Genomic DNA, 18,682 nt, shown 5'->3' on the forward strand with positions numbered 1-18,682 from the left:
CCCAACAGTTTATAAGCTGAATATCCAGCTATTCTTTATCTTCCCTTTATTGACAATTAAACAAAGCAAGAACTTTTTCCTAACTGTGTATGCCTGAGACACTTCCTTGGTATTAAATGGAGACATTTGTCTCGGTTGGTTGTTCTTTGTACGACCAACAAAGTTTACCTCTTTTCTTGACATACTCCAGAGAGAAGATCATCACTTTAAAATACATGTGAAGTTGTGAAAGAAATAAAACTTCGTCATTTATTTTGTGAAGCAGCTTTGGAAGGAGTGTACTGTTTGTTCCTTCCTGCTCAGCATCGCACTTGGGAAAGGCTGAGACAGGTTAACTGCAGGAGCTGCACCTGAAAGCACTTCAGTAAAATTAGGGCACAGTGAGACAAAAATCAAATGGAACAGAGCTACTTTGTAAGCACCTAATGACAGTGAAGCAGGCCTTGTCATAACAATTTGCTTATTAATTCAAGTCAGTTTTCTTGATTTTCTTCCTGTTTTCATAAGAGAAGTATTTCCCACACTGCGTGTCATAGCACTTTCAGTGTTATAGTAGTGGAGAAGTATGGTGTACTGACTTTGAGCTTTCTGACTCTGTATTTTTATAAACCCGTATTTTAACAAAACAGGGATGGCTGTTTTATTCACAGTGTGACAAGCTTAAACTGAAAGAGTAGTTTTCATTTTACTAAACAAATTGATCCAATTTTTAATTGGGATAACTAAATGCTTTGGACGTGGGCCACTTTAAAAAAAAAAAGTATTTTTAACTTTACTTTTGTCAGATTTTCCAGGAGTTCTTAAATATCAAATGAGGAGCAGTACGTAGGCTTCTTGGGCACTTCTGAAAATCGTGTTGTGTGATTACCTGCATTTTTAAGTGACTAGATTAGATTAATTTAAAATCTCATCTTCTACCTATTTCCTTTTAAATGCAATAGGATAATAACAAAGAAAAGTGTATTCTGGAAAATTAAAGAAGTGTCTTTCTGATTTATGCAAATTTAATGCATTCATGTTGTAATATACTTGTTAGACAGTTGTTTCTTGGTTGTCTTGTCAGTGGGTCAGTGTTTTGCATACAGGTTCTCAGGCATCATGGTGCACAAGAGGTTAATGTCAACTTTGGGTTTTTGTTTCTTTTCAAGACAGAAAGTCTGTTAGTGTTTTGTAACTATACTTGGCAACAGTAATGATTTGTCACAGGGTGCTCTTTCCAAATGTGTCTCTTTAGGACACTGTGCATGAAAGAAATCCAGGCGGCTGGCCTTACTCCAGCTTCTCCACCAGAGAGAATGAATAATGTAGCAGCTCAGGGCCAGGGAGCCTGATTAATCTTCTGTGAAAGGAAGAGGTCTTTCGGACTTTGGAGGGGAGACGCCAGGGAGAAAGGAGACTGGTAGATTCGCCTTGGCTATGTCCAAGTTACCCTTCTGGCTTGTGCTGCTGCTGGCACTGTTGCCTTTGCCATGTGCTGTGGATAAAACACTGTTGACAACGGAGAGGATGGCTTGGCCATTAGTTTTGGCCAATATAGCAAGAAGAGAACATTGTGAAAGAGCTCCTGCCTTTTCCTTCCTTAATTGTAAAAGCCCCTTTCAGTGAGTACGGGTAAGCTTCCTTGAGTAAATACTGTGTACTGTCAAAGATGTCCACAGATCTTGGCTGCGGATTTGATTGAGGATTAAAGAACTTCTTCACAGGGCGTGGTTTCTTTGTGCTGATGCTTTACTTCCCCCGTATTTGCAGGTAAGTTGGGGAGTATCTTCTGAAGCCTGTTGGCTGAATGCTAGAGATGAGTGTCTCGCTAACAGGAGATGGTTCCCTCTTATTTCTGAGCTTGGAGGTGTCTGAAGAAATCTGATTTTTTTAACTGTACAGGCAGCTGGTTTGCAAGCAGTTCTAAGTAAGAATTGTAATTAAGATGACTGTGGACCTACATTAACTTGTTCTTCTATTGATGTGCATATAAATTTCTCGTTAGGTATGAACAAAAAAATTCATAATTATCAAGCAACCAGTACATTCTTGACAGAAAAGTTACTTTTTACCTTGCTGCCTTCTTGTCTTTTCCTTGTGAACTAACTAGTGTGGATTCCTTGTTCATACAGTACTTAGCATATTTGTGAAGTTACAACCAACTCTAAAGTAACATTGCAGACTTCTCCAAAGTCTTAACATTTTTAAAGAATTTTAATGAATTATCAGTATTCTAGTTGAAGTTAAAACTGATTTTAAATTTCCAATCCATTTTCCAGCATTAGAAATCAGTATTATTTTATTATGTTACACATTTGTTTGTGCTCATCATGTGTTCTGTTTGTAGTATAAATGCTCAGTCACATGAGCAGTTTTTCAGGCTGGAAATGTTTTTCTAATCAGTGAGTGCTTTGTGCTGTGGTACTTGGTTTTGCTTGGGCAGTAATATAAAATATATGTAAAAATAATGGCCACAAAGAGGTAAATCCATAAATGTGATCCATTGTCATGATGATACCAATTCACCAGACATCTCTGAAAATAAATTCAAAACCCCATCTCCTAATTTAACCTGTACATTCCAGAAAACGGTATCATTTTCAGATACTGATGTGAGCTGTAAGACAGGAGTGAAGCCAAGAAACCTTTGCCAAGAGTGGTTTGCTGCCAGCTTGGTTGTACTCAAAGACCCCTTTTATTTCCTGCTGTGTAATACTCATATTAAAATTTCAGCCATTACTTATGCACATCAGTGATACTGGGAATGTTCATAAAATGTGGAAGGTGACTTTTACAGTAATGTAATGGAGTGTAAATAAAGTGCAGGCTAACTACAATGACACTGCTGCTTTCTTCATGCAATGTCCCAGACCTCTGCAACCGTTGGGTAATTCAGTAGCCCATAGTTTGGGGACTTACGCTCAGCAAAACTGATGGAAAGAGAAGGTAGATAACTACCCTAAAAGTGAGATTTGAAAAAGTTCCTGAGCTGCCAGTGTGTGAAGTGCTTAATAATTGAGTATATGAGGAGCCATACTGCTATGATTATTTTAAAGTAGTAATTAAATTTCTGTACATCTGCCTTATATGTAAAAATCTTAACTCCGTTATCTAGGTTCTTGTTTAATTTTGAAAACAAATGTTTCAAGTTAAAAATTACATATACAAACTTAGATTACAAACTTTTAAAGGGAAGGTTAAGATTAAGCTTGCTTTGTGAATTGGATGTGTAGGCTGTGTAGGTGTGGGTTTACGTGCTCCTGTGGTGGCAGTGCCACGTACCAAACCAGAAGTCTGCAGAGGTGGGCGCCAAGAAGTCCCTGAGTCTCCTCCTAGCACAGTGAGTAGTGATCCATTGCTGTCTTGCAGATGGGAGGAGGGGGAAAGGTTCTTTTAAAATGTGCATTGAACTAGGTTCGTAGGTGTGAAAAGGATGCACAAGAGTCCTGATGCTGTTTTAAATGCTATATTGTCACTTTTCTGTTGTTTACAGTAAGCTATAAAAAGGAAAAATGTGGATAATAAAAATGTACTTAAGTTTAGCCACTAAGAATTTGTTTAAAATGTTTTTCTGTACAGAGAAACCTGCTCAGAAGTTTTCAGTGTCGTTTTTCTAGACTTGGGGCAGTTTTCAACAGCAGTTACAGTGAAACCTGGTCATAAAATTTGTAGTGTTGAGCCATAGCTGAGGTGTGTTGTGGGACAGCATAGTGATTAACCCACAAAGTAGATAATTGAGTTGGAGTGATGATCACAACTTAATGGTATATTACTCAACTTCAGTACGATACCTAGATAGAATTTGTTTTAAATGGGGGTAATCACAATCGATAGGAAGGCTGATATCCACTTTAGTAAACATCTCTGTTAACAGCTTTGTGGTAACTTGCTGGCAGAGTGAGCATCTGCCCTCCTGTTAGCTCTTACCTTGGACTTATTATTAGATTAAATTGGTACAAAAGGTAATAGAACTCTACAAATTATTTTTCAGTCTGACAAAGGTCAGGATAACTTTGTGTTTCATTCTCTTTAGTGCTATCTGTGATTTTCTTTTAGCTTGAAACCAAAGGGGCAATACATAATGAATGCAGAGTTAAAAGGAAATTGGAACTTCAAAAAAGAAAGATTGTCTGTTGAGTGGTAATAAATGGCTGGTGATAACCTGATGGAAATACCACAGAATGTTTCAGAAGTATGGAGGCCAGAGATTTTTATAACTTGGAAACATTTTTAGTAGGAAATTAGTAACTAAGGCCTAAGCTGTGCATTCTGTGTTACGAATTCTTCAGCCGAGAAAAGCAGACAGATGTGCCCAATGCTTAGTTTGGAAAGGATCTTTGAGCAGGAAGCACCTGGTGATAACATTGATATCCTTGTTTGCAGAAACCTATGGGCTTGTTGATGGCACTTATTGTTCTGTAATATGACATGGGAAGCTCCTGTATGCCTCAGTTTCTGCATCCAGCTGTGTGATCACTATCTATACTTTAACTGCATATGTATGGTGTTTTTAAAATTCATGAATAAAATATGCTGTAGAATTTCCAAATATTAGTAGCAACACAGTTGTTTACTCCAGGTATTCATCTTGTCATACAGTCATCTTCCCACATTTAAAAAATAAAGAAAGGGTATAGTTTCTGATTAACATACACTTTACATAGTATAGGTGATTTTAGACAAAATAGTGATTTGTTATCATAGAGAGAAATAAGTGTGCCACTTCTTCCACATGAAATAGACAAAATGAATTGTATCCCAGATTAGATGTACCTGTTTCTTTCCAGTGACAATAAAAGGGTTGAGATGATAAAGGTATAGATATCACTGTCAGTGATGCCTAAACTGATTTAGGATTCATTCTGCTCCAAAACAACCCAAATGGTGGTTTATATGATTTCTTGAGAAGCGTGCAAACCTGTACAGGCCAGGAAAAAAAAGCCACTTGTCCTTGTGTCTGAAGTTCATGGGAAGTAATGCTGACAGTGTATCTTGTAGGAGTAGGACTTAAGCTAATAAATTTATTATGACAAGGGTTTTTTCTTACTGTGTTTTCGTACAAGTTGCCAACACAGTAGGACCCTAATTTTAATTCAGACTTCCAAGCACTGCAGTAATAAAAATAAACACAAACGTACTTGCACAGAAAAAAAAGTTCTCTTTTAATTCTGCAGTTGCTCTTTGAGTCTTGTGGCCCCTGGCCTTGTGGGTGGGTGTTTTGTGTGTTTTTTCGTAAGTGATAAGCAATATGGGTAGTTAATCTAGGATATCTAACAAGCAGGCAATGTACCTTTACATTTTGAGGTACATTTAGGAAGTGCATGTACTGTCATACACCCTTCCAGCAAGTGTCCATTCTGTGATCCTAAAGAGATGGAGTTATTGTCATAAAAATGTAGCAGGAGCCGGGGTGGGAAGCCAACTTTTGGAAAGGTACTGAGGCGTTTTAGCAGCACAGTCACTTGCTGGGTGGTGCTTCGCTGGATCTGTGTTGCAGCTCCCTCAGTAAACAAAACAAAGCCATAATTCATGCTCTGCTCAAATGACCTTCCTTGATGAGAGAGGAACTTGTATGATAAATGGATGGACTTAAGTATGTCTATGAATTGCCAAAGCCTCTTAAGCCAAATTGCTATTTTTACTTCATTAATTAGAATGTCTCCATATTGCAAACAGTGATGGTTTTACCCCAAAACAGATGGCTTGCTCGGTAGGAAGTCTAACAACATGAAAATACCAAATGCACTATTCACTGATTAAAGTTTTACTTATGTTTTGAATGAGTTTGCATCTCTCTTCCATTATAAAATATGAAAAATTACAGCTTACATTTTAAATAGTTCAATGGCTAAGGCAAACCACGAAAAGTAAAACATGTAATAATCTGCGTGACATGATTTTGTATGGCAAGGTTTACTAGCTTTATTTAAAAAAAAAAAAAAAGGTAATTTTCAACTCTGTTAATTTAAGAAATTGCAGGTTGCTAGGGATGCAGGGATAGGAAGGTGGCATGTACAGCTTGGGCAAGCAGCTGCCTTGTGTTCTGCCTGAGTGACGGATTTAGAGAAAGTGAGAGCAGAGCCCAGAGCTGCTCGAGGAGGGACCAGGTCCTGCTTGCGGCTGTGGGGTTTACAGCAGCGCCCAGGGCTGGTTGCGCTGGAGCCGCGGGCTGCAGTGCCCGCCTGGCACTGGCTCCGGCATCTCCTATTCTGCTGCCTGGAAGACCAGCAAAACGGTGCAGGAAGTTTTGAGTTCCGAAAGGAATAACCTTCAGTGTAATTCAGAGGTGGGTTTGCATCACTGAGTGAGGGAGGAAACTATGAGGAAAGCTGAAGAGGTTAATACTGCTTACGGGATCTTTTGTTTCTTTGTTTGCTTCAGGATGCAGTTATAGGTGTTAGAGCACAGATGCTTAAAATTTTGAAAAGCTGTGCGGCCTTTTTCTGAGTCCATCAAAATGCGTGTGTCTCTTGTTTCAAATGTTTACAAAATGTCTCGTGGAAATGTTGATTTGCATGTAGAAAAGTGTTATCTTTTAAATTATCAGTTATGGCAATCAAATATAGGATTTTTTTTTCCTTTTTAAAATGAAACACATTCTGCATGTCTCTTCATCCTTTCTTCCCCCTCCTCTTCTCCACCTTTTTTGTTGGTTAATTTGGTTTTGTGTGTATAATAATTCCAGAGAGTATTAACAGAGGAATCTCAGCTGAGACTTGGAAAATCATGGGAACGAACACTTCATATTTTATTGATAAGCATAATACACTGTTTAGTTTGCATTGTGAATAACAAGGATTTAAATTATTACTGGCTTTCTTTCTCCAATAAAATACTTACAAAAATATGTCATTGCACGCTGAGGAAGGAAGCAGGGATTGGGATATGGGGGTCATAAGGATTCCAAGGACACAGAGATATGAAGGTTTAGATAAAGCTGACTTTTTACATTATGGTGTGCTTATGAATGTATATATTTTAAACTTTGTATTATTTAGATCATTAAGCAGTGGTAGTAATAATGTTACTGTGAAACTTATTAACAAGAAAAAGTATAATTCTGTTTTACAGCCTTGGTAGGTCTGTTCTTATATTGTATCATTACTAGTGAGAGAGCTGTTTATTTTGTGAATACACAGATTTCAAAGAGGATTTGATATGTGCAGTGTTTGGACTAATATAATGCTGATTCACAGGCTTCAGTCATGGGGTGCACTGAGCTGAGGGGGTATGGAGAAGGGGCTGAATTCCCTGGTGCAGCTGGGATTTCCTTCACTGGATGAAATGTGGCGCTAGTGCAGTCAAAATCTACATAGCTGTCACTTTAACCTGTAGTGCACTACCATTCGGGAAGAGAAGTTGCTGGATTTGACTTGTAAACTTTTAAGTTTCTGATAAGATGTCCTATCTTAAAACATATGAAAATGAAATATCTGCATAGCCAAAATGTAGGGCGAAATATGTATTTATTATTAAAGTGCTCTTCCATTTAGGCTGTTAAACCTTGACTCTGGAGAGGGAAGGAGGACAGGGGGATTAATGTCATGAGGGTTTGTGTGTTTTCATGAACTTGAATAAACAATGGGGTTTTTTGTGATGAAAATGTTGACTTTTTAAGTCTGGCTAATGCATGGCCAGACAGTTTCAATGTTGTATGTAAGGAGTTTGTTTCATTTATAAATGGATGATGACTTGTTTTAATATTTTTCCTTACATTACTGGAGTATAATCATCTATTTATTCATTCAGTTTTGTTCTGTTTTTTCATTTATCATGCATACCTGTTCCCCACCCCTTATTTACTGTGTAAACTATAGTTCGAGGAAGAAAGCCCCAGTTTGAATTTAATAATGCTCTATAGTGCCTATTTCTTGGTTCAGTTAAATATTCTGTATAAAAAGAAAGACATCCCTGCTTCCTCTCTATGCCTAAATCATAATATTTTTTTTCAGATGCCACTTATTAGTAACTCTGATGTAAAATTGGAATCATGCATCAGATCTATAGGTGCTAAAAATAGTTTACAGTAGCAGCAAGAGTACATCTGAAGGTATGTTCTACATATTGTTAGAAATTTGCTTTCCCTTAGTCATTTCATGTCTCTTCGTTGTTATATAACTTGAGATTTGCAGATGAAACAAAAGAAGGTGAATTATCTCCATTACAAATAATAGCAATAATGAGTTTATCTGCGTTCTTTCACAGCACTGTGAAGGAATGGTAATAGCAAGGCTATGAACTGATTAGTTTTGTTTTATTTAAGAACTAAAATGAAGTTTATTAGTAATAATGGCTTCATTTAGACATCTTCAGACTGTTACATCTCCCAGTTTCTTCTTATCTGAAAGTACCCTGAAAATTTTCAGGTTAGTCCTTAATGGTATCACTGCACAACCCTAGCAGGCTCTGCAGGGCCAGATTATACCAGATGTATTCTCTGGGTTATATGGGCAAAGCAAAGATAAATGGCTTGAAATCTTCCAGGACAAAAAAAAAACAAAACACCAAACCCTAAGTTTGAAGTTAGTCTATTAAGTGTGAAATGATCACAACTCCTTGAGATTATTTTTAAGCATGAGCTGATGAAAAGCGTTGCAGCAAAGACAGAGGCTTCTGAAAACAGTTTTCACCGTTAGTCTCAAAAGTATTTAAATTTGGCTTTAGAAATGTGTCATTTTGGACTTCAGTGACACTTCCTACCAGAACACTTGGTAATTGGCATTTGGACAGCAGGATGTTGCAGTCAAATAGGTGATGAATTGTTCTCTGTCTGCTCCCTGTTGTGGACATCCTTGAAAAGGGTTGAGAATAGTGCCGGTTAGCCTTTACATCTTTATTATCCATGGTTAGATGGTCCAGTGAAATATAGCTGTAATGACTTGATCAGATGAGTGCCCTCTTCCCATTAATTGAAAATATAAAAAAAATACTAGCTGTACAGTGCAACTGCTTTATTCTGTTTGAAATCACAGTATTTCAGCCATCTTTTTAGCAGTTAACTACTTCGGAAGTGTGAAAATAGCATAGGTACACTAGTGATGGTGATTTAATAAGGAAAGAGAAATCATCTTGCTGAATCAAAGCCAGCAGTAGTGAATCAGAAAAATCAGATAATGGTCCTATCTGTGCAAGTATATTTCCCATGATAAAAATCAGCTGTTAGTGCTATGTTCTGCTTCTTAGCTGATTTTTCTAAATTATCTGATATGCTAATAGAGAAGTAGGCTGGAGACAGCTGTTCCTTGGTGTTACATGCTGAAAACAAAATGGCTGGTATATATTAGTGCTGCAAAATTGCAGATGAAGAGCTAGCTGCAATTAAGTTATTTCTATTGAATAGAAATTAAGCAAAATACAATGATTTTGACTGGTTGTTGGGCAGCTGTTATTGGGATGGAAGAAAGGGAAACAGCCTTAAATTAAGTAAATTTGCAAACAAGTCTGCAGTTACTACTGAAAAATAAAAGTTTTTCTATTCAGAAATAGACCCTAGATGTGTTTTCAGCTTTGCAATTATGGAATGTTATTTGTGTTCTTAAACTCATGTTGACCGAGGCTTAGACCTGGGTGCTCTTGCAAACAAGATAGTGTATACGGTGTATATATAAGAAATGCTTCAGTGCCTTTTTTTAAAGTAACTCTCCCTTCCAAAGTAATTGTCTTCCCTTTTGAGTAGCCTCTACCTAGAGATTTACATGGCCACCTTCTGGAGAACTGATTTTTCATCCATTGAAACAGAATGGTCGTTACTGAGCTGCAGTATTGAGAGCTGGATGATTTCGGATTAATAACATTACGGTACCTTTAGTTTTAGATCCTGGTCTGGGTCAATCACAGATGAATTTGATGACTTTTTTGTTTGATAGCCATAGATTGAGTGCTGCAGCTGAAGTGTGGTTTTTTTTTTTTTTTTTTTTTTTCAAATCTACATTTGTTGAGAATATAAATGCTGTGGCCCTTGCACATGCTTTTATCCACAACCTGGTAAGCAATGTCTTTTTATCCTGGTCTAAGGAAACATGTATAGTTTCCTAAATGATAAATAGAAAAAGGTGAGAGAATCACAGGTATTGCCACTGCAAAACACTAACAGGTGGATGCTGTAGCTTTAAGGCTGAAGTGTTTCAAAGTTTAAGTGTTTCAGAACATGAATTGTGGTAAAATATTTTTCTTTGAAGTTTGTTTTGTGTAAAACTATGGGCACAAAATTTACGGGACTGTGAAGTCAACAAGACTGCTTGAGACTTTTGTAATAGCATTTCCTATAATGGGCCCCGTAATGTAAACTGTGGAGGTTCTCACAGTGCTTTTGATATTTATCCCTTTTGATCTAAAAAGTACAGGCTATATAAAGATTTTAGATCTTAAATGTTTTAATATGGTATGTTCATAATATTGTAAGCTTTAATTTATTTGAAAATACTCTTGAGGGCTGTGCATGTTTACAGGAGAAGCAGAGCCTGTTAGTAATAGGGTGTGCTGTAATTTTAGGTGAAATGATTTCTTAGGTGTGATTCTCACCAAATTGTGAGAACTATATGGTATTTCGGGAAGTGAGGTACAGTTCCTAGTATTTACCGTGAAATATTTCTATACAGACTATCCAAACAGGGATTATGTCTTTACCATCACTCTGAGGAGTTGATGCTTTCTGCTGCTTTCTGCTGGTCCAATAATAATTTTATATGGGCAATATTTTTTAATTGTACGTAATGAAATAAAAACTAGAGATTTTTGAAAGACTTGTAACATGCAGTGAAAAATTCCAACAGCTAGACTGCTAAGCAGGATGTTGATGCTTAATTTAAAAACACAATCTATATATGTGTCAGTGTGGGTAATACACTAGGTAAATATCTAATATGTTAAATAATTTTTAAGGTCTAGTAATAGAAGCCATTATATAGGATTATTGTCTCTGGGAGATGCCGATTTAGTGTGATGTAAGGCAAGAAACTCAACTTTTATGTTATAATAGTGCCATTGTAAGGGTAAATCAAGCATATTCATTGAAAAATAGTTGCTGGAGATACCCCAATAAACATATTGTAAATATCAAGACACTGATGTTAGGTATTATATATATATAAGTTTTCTTTAGTTAGATTCTGTCAGAACAATGTAGAATACATTCATTTTAGAAAATTTTGCTTTCAAGACTTCAGATTTACTTGAGAGAGAGAAAATGGGTATGTCTGCTTTCTTAGAAGTGCAAAGACTTTCATAACAGAAAAACTTAAAAAAAAAAGTTCAGATATCTTGTCTGGAAGTTCTTTAACAGTTCTCTGGTCAGCAGCTTCTTAGTATTTATTATTTGATTTAAAATTGGCAACATGTGGAAGTAATCTCTGAAATGAAAAATGTAGCACGTAATGTCGCTGTAATATGCCAAAACATCAATCGGTAGCACACGTTCTGTGGGAGCAGGGCTTTAACATTTTTTTAAGTGTACAAGTTATAGACTAACCTTTAGCTGATTATTTCTTCATAATGCACATGCGGTACTTCCAATGACCTCAGCTATTTTTCCTGTTTGGAAAAGTTTCTCCATCTCTTGGGGGTGCCCACACAGCCATGACCTTTGATGACACATAGGTGTCTTCACCATGTGCTGCACCTTCTGCTACGAGAATACATGCTGGAAGGACAGCTTGCCCACGCTGCTGTAGTGCAGATAGAAAGTGGATGAGCTGGATTTATTATGGAAATTTTCATTGTTTTACGTTTCTGTGATTATTATGACTTTATGAAAATGGCATCAAAGGACATGTTCATTAGACTGGATGCTTTTTTCTTAGCAATTGAAACGTGTTTTTAAAAAAGCTTCTTTTGCATGTTTCCATTGTCTTCGTAACAATATTGTTTGGAGAGTTTTGTGGATGGCCTATATAACACACCAGGGTGGGAGGTGGGGATGTTTTGATAAAAATAAAACTTAATTTGCCCAGTAGCTAGTGAAGGATTGTAATTAAGATCATCTGGGATTAAGAATAGTTTGGCGTGTCACCCTTGTCCTCTGCCAGCGAACTCAGCAGGAGATTAAACCTACTCATCTTCCCGGAGATGTGGTGTGAGGGGCTGTGGGCAGAGACCACACAGGTACCATCAGGGAAACCCAACAGGAGCTCGCTTTGGAGATCTTTTGCGGAGGCCGCTGCCCTGATTCGGTTTGGATCATCCAATACCAGTCTGCAAGACAGAAATGCAAAAGCCTTGCCTACAAGGGCTCTCAAGGGACAAAGTATTATCACTGATCAAAATGGAACCAGTGGATGATTATGAGCATTACTGGAGAAGTGTAATTTTTATGTCTTGTGTTTCCTGGCCATGAATTAATCATCCAGATGAGAATCAAAGCTTTAGCATGGCTAGTGTTGCTAACAGTTCTCTCTTTCCTTGTTTGGAGAGCTGTCGCACAGCTTTATGCCACAAACAGCTCCACATTTTAGTTTGACTCCCCAAAAGTGTCCTCCAGATCATCTGCCTGACCAGTGCTAGCTACAAACTTTGCTTTGGGATCTTACTTTGTAGGGAGCTTATTCAGAGTGATGGTCTGTTATTGGTTTCAGGGGGATGTGGGGTGAACTATGATTGCATTTCTCTGATCTGATAAAGCTTTAGCTGAAATCCATCACTGTCCTTTGTTTCCTCTCCCCATGTGGTCAATATGTGTATTTCAGCTGTTTGGGCTTCACAGCCACTCAAGACAACAGCCCTTTGCACTGCAACAGAGACTCTTGTCTGACTTGTACCGATGTAGGCGTTTTCTCTCTCAAGAAGGTTTTGGGACATGAAATAATTGTTTTGTTTCTCTGGTAGGATGATTCAGTCTTTGCTAAGACTTAGTTTTTTAGCAAATCTTAATGTATGATTGTGTTTGATAACTCTGCAATCTTACAAAAAACAAACAACCAAAACCAAAAATCCAGTATAGATAAGGACTGCCTTAAAAAAAAAAAAAAAGTTGCTGAAATAAAGGAATGCCCCTCTGTTGTTCCCTAGTGGCTGCTGTGAGCGAGAGGGCAGGCTTCTGCTACACCAATAAACAAGTATTTGGTTTAATCTTATGCAGTAAAAGTTCATGTTTGCAGAGTATCACAGTCTTAAACTACGCTTAGTCTGCATGGGGAGAAGATTGCATGTTTATTGCTAACTGTGCATCGCTGAGACAACCAGATACCCAGGAGGATGCCTTATCCCACCTACTTGTGCCTGCAGTGATAAAGTTCATGTTCCATCCTAGCCCGGGTGGTGCCTGTAGATAGTTTTAAAGATCGTGTTCTGCAATGGTTCATGGTCTCAGGCTTCCACATGTACCATGAGGGTTGTGTTCAGAATGGCGTGGGTCAGGAGAAAATGCCCCTGAAGGACAGGAGAGCAGCTTCCTTCTTGAGCATCGTAGTTAGTGTCTGTAAGGAACTGAGCAATGCCACGTGCTGGTAAGGTGATACTGTTTGTGAAGAGCTCAAAGGGAACTCTGTTAAGTCTAGACTAGAAATGCCCGACTAATCTGTCTCTCTTTTCTTTCATTACTAGATAAACCATGCTGATTTCTGGGAGGGTTGTTGTGGAAGACGAGTAGGGACTTAGCACGGTTTGCAGCAGAGCTGCACAAATAAACCACGCTCCCTGCCAGAAAATAATACCCAGCAAAATCTTCACCACTGCGGCTTTTTTGTGTTGGGCACTGTTGTTGCCAGATTTTGGCTATTATTATCTTTTGTTGAAAGGTTCTTTTTCTTTTTTCTTTTTTTCTTTTTTTGATTGTGCAGTAAAAAATAACGGGGGCCTTAGGAATGGCTTTTCTGGCATCCCTGAGAGCTCATCATCTTACTTGCAGGTTCCCATTTGGACAGAAGATCCACAAACATGAGTGTGCAGGCTTTATTTTTAATATTAGAAGGGGTGTGAGGGAGAGATGATTAGAAACATTTACACCTTATTCATTAGGTGGGTGTGTGGAACAGCAAGCCAGCTGGGAGAAAGTCTGTGGATGGAGGAGAATATGAAGTGGTAGTTTGGAGAAGCAGTGCTTCCTTCAGAAGAGATGTGAGGAAATATAAGCAGAGTATGGGCAGTTATCCTGGGGCCAGAAGAACAGGTTATTTTGCAAAGAAACAGACCAAACAAAAATGTGGTGAGTTGATAATGACAAAAAAATAAAAATCAACTAACTCAGTAGAACATACACATATTTTATCTGCTCTCCAGCATAAGACTTCTTGTGTCATTGAAACTTTTTTTCCCAATAGCATCGAGTGTTGCAACCATCTCTCTTCCCTTCGGAACAGCAGTGATCCTAAATAATAAAAATCATAAAAAGAAGCAAAACCCTGATCTATACTGTGGCATTATAATACTTAAGTTCTTAAAATTCACGTACTTATTCTAGCAGGCAAGTCTGGGTCTTTCCTGCCGCGGAGCATTTCTCGCAGCACAGATGTCTGTGCATACTATAGTTATGATACATGATGGTCAATTATTCTTTAAAAGAAAGTCCCTGAAAGTAATTTATTTCAGAAGAGCTGTCTGAGCACATAGTTTTGCTGCTATTTATGTAAATTCTCTTGCATGTACTCTGGATAGTATAAATGGCATTTTGCTGGGGTAATTGGGAGGGTGTATGTGGAAAGGCACAGCCACTGAAAAGCAGTAAATGGAAGTTTTGCTGTATTGCCTCTCTGCTTTTTCATGTGTTCGTAATTCTAACCTTCTCAAGAGGGATCAAACTTCAAAATCCATTTGGGGAGGGCAGGGAAACCCCCTTGTTCTGTTGTGAACAATACTTCACTAAATGCCATGAAGTAATTAAAGTAAGAAAATGTATCGCTGGTTTAACTAGAACATTGTATTTTTGCATGGCACTATATAAACGCAAATGTAGTAGATACACAAACCAGTTTTGGAGGAAGCCAACATAACTTTTTAATGTAAAAGTTATAGCACATGTATTCTGTGTACACAATGTATAGCGCTGAGTTAGTGAACATGTTTTTTAAATAAATCCAAATATGTGCAAACCCCAATATGTGCAATATTTTGCAATGGTTCTGCAGGCAAACATAGCAGTGTGTATATAGCTACATAGTTGGTTTTTTTTTTTTTTTTTCTTGTGTGAGAGTCAGCTTAAGTATCTGTTAGCAACTTGGGGTATTAGTTTCTTCATTTGAGGATTATTTGGTGTTTCTCTTGTAGAGTGCTGTTAACTCCACAGTTGTCTTTGGGACTGTGTGCAGTTACCCTCTTTCTGTTGGGGGAAAAAAAAAAGTGATTCCTTGCTGAAAATGAAACTAGTTGCTGGATTCTTGGGGATCTTACAAGTAAATCCTTTATTTATTTATTTTAACCTGGAGTTAATTTAAAAGGTCATGCTCTAGTGGGCACAGTGTTTACATAGGACTTTGATGTATAAAGGTTTAAGAATAAAATAATTGAAGTACACACTTTTGGGTTTTCCCACATTAAAATGAGTTGCTAATTTGAATATAGATATTAGAAAAAATGAATTGTAATTAGGCTATTTTATTGACAATTATTTACTTTAGTTGCTTACCTAACCTGGACAAGTTTGAGGGGCTCAGCTTTGACAGGCCAGGCCACTGAAGTGGGACCACTGCAATGCCTTGTACTGTGAACTGCTGCATAAAGGGATGTCTACAGTAAGTCCTTCTGGCTCAAAAGAGTGTTTAAGAAATGTTTAAACCAAACAAAAGGAGTAGTTAGGCATCTCCTTACTAAAGAACATGCTTTGTTATGTTTTGTTCAGAATATTATATACGTTAAGAAACCAGTTTAAAGGTGGTTCTCTGCTGATTAGCCCTTTAAAGTTCTAAAAAGATTTTTGTCTTTTTGCAAGGTAATCAAAATGTAGCTTAAACTTTGAAATGTTTTTAAAACAAAACTGGTTCTGTCTTTTTTTACAGGTGTACCATGTGTTCGAGTGGGGTTGACACCTAGATTATCCCTACTGACAGGTTGAAAGATGTATTATCACCCTTTAAACTTTGGGCTGGCTATTGATGTGTGCTCCATTTACAATTAACAAGTATACTTGTCTGTATTCCTGCTATTAGTCGTTACGGGTGACATGTAGTGACATCATGGGAACCAAAACATTTCCTTTGAAATAAGAAGTTTTCCTGGAATATAGATGAGTCCTTTTTGGTGGAATGCAGCTCAATTGCCTGGGGCTAATGCACTTGGTAACTTGGGCACATTGCAGACTGTTTTCTTGCTACAGTTTTGATGCGTTATAAAAAGATAAAGAGGAATGGCAGGTGCCTAAGAGACTCCGTGGCTGTCTGCTTTAGTGCCTTTTAAGTTCATTTGGTTTCCTTTCAGCTTTGGATGAAAAGGGAAAAGGTGAGTCATGCAGGTAACTGTGCTTGCTCTGTGCAGTTTCTCATAAACATATTACAGAAAGATGAAAATTATGAAGAGTAAAGCTCTAAGTGACCTGATCTAAATTGCTGTTGCTTTGAGTAGGAGGGGTTGGACCTGCTGAATGCCAGAGTTCCTGGCATAGGTTGCTCTGTGAGCCTTAATTTCTGAGGTCAAGGACACACAGTCCCAAAGTACTTAAAAGACAAGCAAAAAACCTTTTAGCTTAAAAAAATAACAACATGCATTTCTAAATTCTCCTGTATGTGACTCGAGAATAAATAGAGATATGTTCAAATAAAACTTTTTTTTTTTACACCCTAAGTGTTTTTTTTACTGTTGGAAGAGTGAAATGGAGCTCTAGAAAAGGATTCAGGGATTGATTTGTTCTTGTTATACTACCAAGAGTAATAAGGAATCTGTAGACTGAACTATGCAGCCAGTCAGTATCCCTCTGTCCTTTAATGGAGATGAATAAATTTAATTACTGGCCTGGTAATGCCTGATGTCAATTAAGAAGAAAGGATTGAGTTTGGTTGTATAACGGACTGTTCTAGCTAACCTAAATAAAAGATGTAGCTCTTTGAAAGACTTAATTTTCATTAATTGCTCAAACAGCTGTGTGACTTGACAAATGCAAGAAGAATTAGGTATAAGGATGATGCTATTTCTATGTAAAACCAGATATACTAAAACTGAATGTGCACAAATTATTATTTTTCCTTGTTATCTCCTCTCCTCCAAGGAACTGAACACGTAGTAAAATTATACCATGTGTAGAATTTAGGAATAGAATGGAGGATGGATCTTCTTAAAGCACAAGGAAGGGATTCTTTTGTCCTTAGAAAACAAAATAAGTATATTCTGAAGTGAACTTCTAGCTGGATAGTGCAATTTGCATATAGCTTAGATTGCTAAAAATACACAGTTCCTATTGGGTTGGGAATTAAATGTGTAGGGGACACATTTCTGGAGCTCTTTGGGTGGAAGTCCAGCAGAGTCCCCTGCAGGAATAGACTTCTGCACCTAAATGAGTATTTACAGAATCGGACTGCAGTCTCCCAAGAGTCAGAGTGTGTTTGAAGAGAAACAGTTGCTTGCCTGAACGCTGAGTCTAGTGTGATGCTGCAGTTATGGATGCAACTGATAATGGTGGTCTTTCAGTCCGCTGCCTTTAAACATGCACCACCTGCGTTGCCAGGATCTTATTGATACTTAAGAAGACTGCTGAAATTGCTTGGATTCTTTGTTCATAGCTAGCTTTAATAGTAGGTAATTTGCTTTAAAAGGCTATGGCTAATACTGTCTGTAACATGTTTCCTGCATAGCAAGCAGTGATGCAAAGGAGGCAGGTACGTGTTCTGTGAAGTGCATGAGGTAATGGGTGTTACGCAAATAGCTTAACTTGCCAGACAACCCAGGGCTGCTGTTTTGTCCATAAATGTCAATGTAGGGCTTAAGTGTAGGAGGTCTTATCTCTACAGAATTGAATTCTCCCAGGCGAGCAGTTGGACCGTATCACTACTGTGATGCAGTTGGATTACAGGGTATGTTTACTGTATAAGCAGTTTAGTTCCATTAAAAGGATTGGGGTTTTCCTGTTGATCCTGGGAGAACAGCAACTTTATCGTCATTTGGGGCTGTATTATTTACTTGAGATTTTGCCCAGCTTTTTGCCACTAACGTCCAGAAAGATCATGAAGTGGGTGAGTTTACGTTTTAAGGAGCAGAAGTGGCAGTGTGCTCATGTTTTATAGTACTTCAGTTTTGATTATTCAATGCTATTTAGATTCAGAAACACCATGAAATGACTGTGAAAAAGGGAGGGTTTTATTTGTCAACATCTGTGTTTAAAGCCTGTGTAAACAGATTAAAGATGTGTATACTCGAACAGAATAAGACAGTACAGAGGTACATAGACAGCTCTCGCTCTCCCCACCTCACACAGATAATTACTGCTATTTGGGCACTCACAAGCTTTCGCGAAGTCTCCCCTGTTTGTTTTCCTTAAGTACAGTTTGCCATTCAGCCTGTGTCCTGATCAAATATAAGTGTTTACCTGCAAAGCAGCATGCGCAATGAGGGAAATGGGGGATGATTCTGTGCCTGCCTGCTTTTATTCACGTATACAGTAGCATTCAAATGGTCAGTGTAGTGCAAATTTTTAACAGTTTACAGCTAAATTCTATCACTTCCCTCCACTTTTAACTTTTGTACATTCCTTGTAAGTGCCAGACTCTGTCCTTAATGTGCTGCAATATGGGGTGCTGGGAGCCATCAGAAAAGTCAGTTCAGCAACAGCTCCTGCCAGTCGCATAAAGCA

General features: G+C 37.8%; 1 protein-coding gene across 12 annotated transcripts in view; it reads left to right on the forward strand.

Moving 5' to 3' along the window:
* The window catches only part of TANC2 (tetratricopeptide repeat, ankyrin repeat and coiled-coil containing 2), a 252,476-nt gene that overhangs the window by 54,284 nt on the left and 179,510 nt on the right, over nt 1–18,682 (forward strand). The window contains exon 1 of one of the 12 annotated variants that reach the window (XM_087770095.1): nt 16,200–16,341. The exons of 8 other annotated variants lie outside the window; for them this stretch is intronic. The gene's annotated coding sequence lies outside the window, so the exon portion shown is untranslated. Of the gene's footprint in view, nt 1–16,199; nt 16,342–17,965; nt 18,066–18,682 lie in introns of those variants that run through there. 3 more of the 12 variants (XM_087770093.1, XM_087770096.1, XM_087770094.1) reach the window with 3 other exon arrangements.

The sequence above is a fragment of the Nipponia nippon genome, unplaced genomic scaffold, assembly GCF_047370975.1.
Source record: "Nipponia nippon isolate SJK-2023a ecotype South Korea unplaced genomic scaffold, ASM4737097v1 scaffold_32, whole genome shotgun sequence".
Taxonomy (NCBI): Eukaryota; Metazoa; Chordata; class Aves; order Pelecaniformes; family Threskiornithidae; genus Nipponia; species Nipponia nippon.